Source organism: Barbus barbus (assembly GCF_936440315.1).
Source record: "Barbus barbus genome assembly, chromosome: 46".
Lineage (NCBI taxonomy): Eukaryota > Metazoa > Chordata > Actinopteri > Cypriniformes > Cyprinidae > Barbus > Barbus barbus.
In genome coordinates this window covers 5,265,825-5,271,302 of record NC_136724.1, presented here as the reverse complement: position 1 = coordinate 5,271,302, position 5,478 = coordinate 5,265,825, and the positions used below count along the sequence as shown (strand labels likewise).

Sequence of the window (5,478 nt, the reverse complement as noted above, 5' to 3'; positions counted from 1 at the left end):
GCTTGAGCAACTTTTCAAAGAAAAAGGTTACAACATCAGCAATGAAAAATTGCGAAAAAAAAACTTGGCAACATGATAACAACCTACAAAAGGGCTAAAGATCGGTGTCGGTCAACAGGAGAGGGAAAAGTTACATGGGAGTATTACAAGGTTGGTGTGCTTTTTGTATCGCAATTTGAAATCGAATTTACTGCAGAATCACATTTCAAATTTACATTTCAAATAATTTCTAAAGCATCTCTATTTACATTGTTTCACATGTTTTCTCAAAGCAAATGGAAGTGAAGAACATTTCTTCCACATTCACAGCCTGTTGCATTCTTCATAACATCTGCCTGAAATCCAATGACCACATTGAGGAGGATCTGCAGGCAGATGATATGGAGGAGGACCCATACCCACCAGAAGCCCACATTCACAATAATGCATCACATCATAGAGATTCAATCTGTGGCCGCCTGTGAACATCACATTGACTTGTTCTACCTTCAACACTTGCCTTAAACTTATTTCAACACTTGGTATTTCAACTGCATCCACTTCGTCTGCGATAAAGAACGTGAACGCGATCTCTTCCATTGCTGACGTTTGCAGTCCAACAACACAACGAGATTCAGGAAGTGTCCGGCTTGCCTGCACTTTTTTCACTCCTCCCCTCACTGCAGCCGCCTACTCTCGACTAAATTACAGGCGAGGCAAGGCGCATCTCAAACAAGCCTAATCTCTGGCATGATTATGTCATCATGTGTGACTTCGTAGTACATTGTTTTGCACTTCGCCGTAATTGTTCATTCAAGTTTGAGTCTATTACCAGAGATATTGTGTGTAGTTTGAGATTGAGGGTGTGACTTGTAATTTTGTGATCGTGTTTGTTTCCAGTCTTTTTTTTTTCGTTATCTTGATCCACACCTTTTTGATTTTGGATTGTGTGTGTGCGTGCGCCAAAAGTATCGGGTCAACCCCTTCTTATGAACAGGTTTGACTACTTTAGTAATTTCTATGAGTACAAATCTTAATGTTTAAGCATATAATGATATTCTAGGGAATAGTGTGCTTCTAATTTTATAGCAACAGTTTGGACCGAACCCTTTTCTATTCTAACATGACAGTGCCTCTGTGAATAAGGCAAGGTTAAAAAGAAATGATTGATTCAGTCAGTTTGGAAGAACTTGACTGGTCGGCAGAAAGCCAAGTCCTGATCCCAGCTGAACACCTCTGGTGTGACTTTATATGCAGACCTTGAGCCAAAAACTCATCACCAAACACCAATGACTTGTATATGGGTACAGTCATTTTAGACACTTTCAAAACTGTTGCAACAGTGATGGAAATACAGTTTTTAAATGTGAATTATGTTTCCATCTTTGTTGCCAAAGTTTTGGAAGAGCTGCCTTCTGTTCTAAAGAAGGGGGGTGTCCCAATACTTTTGTCCATATACAAAGACTTATTTGGGAAATGTGGAGTTGGGAGTGCACCATCAGGCATAATATGCTCAACTCCTCTGTTCAACACTGACTACAGTGCTCCCAAGAAGCCTTTCCCAGAAGAGCAACCAGGTCCCTCCACTGCTATGCCCTCCACAGAAATACACAGAAGACTACAAACAAGATCCACATTCTGTGAAGTTTTTGAAGCGCATTCAGAGAGGAGAACAGTTGCTCTAGAGTCACTAGTGCAGCCTGACTTAGAGCGCCGAAGAAGGCTTAAAGAGAGGCGGAGAAGGGTGTTTGAAAAAAAATATCTTACCTGCCTTGGAGAAATAATTGAACAACTCAAAAAAATCTGTAAATCCCAAGAAATGATAATCGATCTATTAAAAAATAAAGTTTAACTATACAGTATAGTCCATTCCCATGTGTATCACATCTTTTTTATTGCTCATCACATCATTTTTATAGAGATAACAACATAAAACATTCCTCCCTAGACAGGGGACAGTGGTTGACTGGCAAAATACTATGTCAATCATTTGATATTAAGTGCTTAATATCATCCTGTACAATCCCATCCACCAGCTCACAAAACAGTAAAATAAAAAGCTTTGTTATTAAAATAAGTTTAAGGCAAGTGTTGAAGGTAGAACAAGTCAATGTGATGTTCACAGGCGGCCACAGATTGCATCTCTATGATGTGATGCATTATTGTGAATGTGGGCTTCTGGTGGGTATGGGTCCTCCTCCATATCATCTGCCTGCAGATCCTCCTCAATGTGGTCATTGGATTTCAGGCAGATGTTATGAAGAATGCAACAGGCTGTGAATGCGGAAGAAATGTTCTTCACTTTTTTCATGTGCAAACATCTCAGTCTCCTGAATTTTGATTTTAAAATTCCAAATGCATGCTCAAAGACTACACGAGCAGAATTCAGTTTCCTATTGAACCATCTCTGCCTGACAGTCAAGTGACCATCGTCTCTGTATGGCTTCATTAGCTGAAGCAAAAGAGGGTATGCAGAATCTCCAATTATATGCATGCCCTCAGGAACCAGGGAATGTGGATCTTATTCAAGAAGTGGGCCTACCTCTGACAAACGAAATGCCCTTGAATCATGCCAGCTACCAGGGTGACCCACACTGACATGACAGAATCGCCGCTGACTGTCACAGAATGCTGTAAGTATAACAGAATAGAACTGTTTCCTATTGATGTAGGCCACAGGATTCTCGCAGTGTGGTTTTACTATTGGAATGTGGCATCCATCAACTGCACAGACAGTGTTAGGAAACCCAGCTGCTTCGAATTCTAACTGGGATATATACAGGGCATGTCCTCTGGGCCAGGAGATGTAATGTGACAAATGCGTTATTACAAGAGAACAGAAATCATGCAGGTGTGTTGATTTGGTTATGTTAAATCTGTCTGCCACTCCTCTATAGGACTCTTGGTTGGAAAGAGTCCATAGAGAGGCAAGTATACTGTTTGTCAGTGGCACCTTAGTCTGCTGTGTATTCATGTAAAAAGGACCAAGTGTATTTATAAGATCCTGCATTAGGAAGAGAAAAAAAATTATATATAATCATATACGTAATAAAAACATGGACACATGAATACATCTCACAAACAACAGCACAAGAGTTGAAACTACCCAGGGCTTAAGTCAAAAATGTAATCACTGTATATTTTCACAAACTATGTCCCCTTAGTATATTTCTGTGTTTTTCTTTGTTATGGACAATTGAATATATTTTCATATATTCTATCCCCCTATTTTATATAGTTCTTCTATGTACATGCTGTTTTTTTGTTTGCTTGGGGGGGAAAAAACTAAATGGTCAAATAAAATTTATTTCAAATTTGATAATGAAAAAAAAAATGTTTAACATTGTACATCATATTCCTAACAGGATGTATTGCTTGCTTCTCACACCATGTAGGCCTACATACCTCCACATGCCCTCTAGAAAGTCTGAAATGACTTTGAAACTCAGAAGGACTGTACAAATTGACCACATTCTCAACAAAGTGAGGAATTTTAGGGACATTCCTAGGAGAGAAAAAAAACATTTCTTATGACCTCTCTCTCTCTCTCTCTCAAAAGCAACTTGCTATTGGCTTCATTTATGTTTTAATGAAATCCTTTTATTTGGTGCTGAATTATCTGCAGTCTAGGCTGTTTATTTTTTACACTAAATAAGTTTTATTAGATGCAAGTTGCAACATACCACTCTAGACCAGATTTATATCCCTACTATTTACTGAATAACGTTAAGCCATTTTAAGTAATGAGCACTGTTCACCTTCTGTGATTCTCCTCATCATAACCATCTTTGTGTAAAAAAAGTGGTATTTCAACTGCATCCACTTCGTCTGCGATAAAGAACGCGAACGCGAACGCGAACGCGATCTCTTCCATTGCTGACGTTTGCAGTCCAGCAACACAACGAGATTCAGGAAGTGTCCGGCTTGCCTGCACTTTTTTCACTCCTCCCCTCACTGCAGCCGCCTACTCTCGACTAAATTACAGGAGTAAATCTCTGGCATGATTATGTCATCATGTGTGACTTCGTAGTACATTGTTTTGCACTTCGCCGTAATTGTTCATTCAAGTTTGAGTCTATTACCAGAGATATTGTGTGTAGTTTGAGATTGAGGGTGTAACTTGTAATTTTGTGATCGTGTTTGTTTCCAGTCTTTTTTTTTTCGTTATCTTGATCCACACCTTTTTGATTTTGGATTGTGTGTGTGCGTGCGCCAAAAGTATTGGGTCAACCCCTTCTTATGAACAGGTTTGACTACTTTAGTCATTTCTATGAGTACAAATCTTAATGTTTAAGCATATAATGATATTCTAGGGAATAGTGTGCTTCTAATTTTATAGCAACAGTTTGGACCGAACCCTTATCTATTCTAACATGACAGTGCCTCTGTGAATAAGGCAAGGTTAAAAAGAAATGATTGATTCAGTCAGTTTGGAAGAACTTGACTGGTCGGCAGAAAGCCAAGTCCTGATCCCAGCTGAACACCTCTGGTGTGACTTTATATGCAGACCTTGAGCCAAAAACTCATCACCAAACACCAATGACTTGTATATGGGTACAGTCATTTTAGACACTTTCAAAACTGTTGCAACAGTGATGGAAATACAGTTTTTAAATGTGAATTATGTTTCCATCTTTGTTGCCAAAGTTTTGGAAGAGCTGCCTTCTGTTCTAAAGAAGGGGGTGTCCCAATACTTTTGTCCATATACAAAGTGCCCTCCAAAAGTATTGGAACAGTAAAGACAAAATTGTTCTGTTGGCTGAGTCAAGACATTTGAAAATATGATTAAAAGATGAATATGAGAAAAAAAAAATAGAATATCACATTTTATTATTGGGTGATTCAAAACATAAATGTTTTACCAGCTAAGAAAATCAGCACTTTTAGAGTTTCATGCCTCTATCTGATGTGAGCATAAGTATTGGACCAGTTGCCTCACAGGTCTTTCTAAGTGATCAGCTGTGTCCTGTTGCAGTAATTCTTCAGATATTAAAAGCAGGGAATGTGTTGTATCGGTTATATCCATTACTTCTGTATTCTGAATCTTGCATTTGATGATGATACACACAAACCAGGATGAAGATGAGGGAGCTGACTTTGAGAGAAAAGCAAGCAATATGGATGCTAAAAGAAAAGAGGAAGTCAATTAGAGCTCTAGCAAAAACAAAGGGCATGGAGAAATCAAGAGTTTGGAAACCACCAGCGACACCAGCAACCAACAATTACCTGATCGGCTGAGAAAACAACAGTAGTTGATGACAGACAAATCATAAAAGCTGTGAAAATGAACCCTAAAATACGTTTTTGTAAAATCAGCAACAACTTCCAGAAAGCTGGGGTGATGCTCTGACAATCTACTGTCCTCAGGAGACTTAAATTTCACTAGCTGGAGAGGAGAGTAAAGGCAGAAACTCCCCAAAACAAGCAACAATTGGAATTGGCTGCATTAAAGGATGGGAAAAGTATTTCAAAGATGAGACCAAGAGTCTGGTGATGTCT

General features: G+C 38.9%; 1 pseudogene across 1 annotated transcript; it reads right to left on the bottom strand.

The window, feature by feature from the left end:
- Positions 1–2,098: 2,098 nt before the first annotated feature.
- On the bottom strand, positions 2,099–2,953 carry LOC306865009 (annotated as a pseudogene). The gene has a single exon. The product of its transcript is annotated as an uncharacterized misc_RNA (transcript).
- Between the last annotated feature and the right edge of the window lie 2,525 nt (positions 2,954–5,478).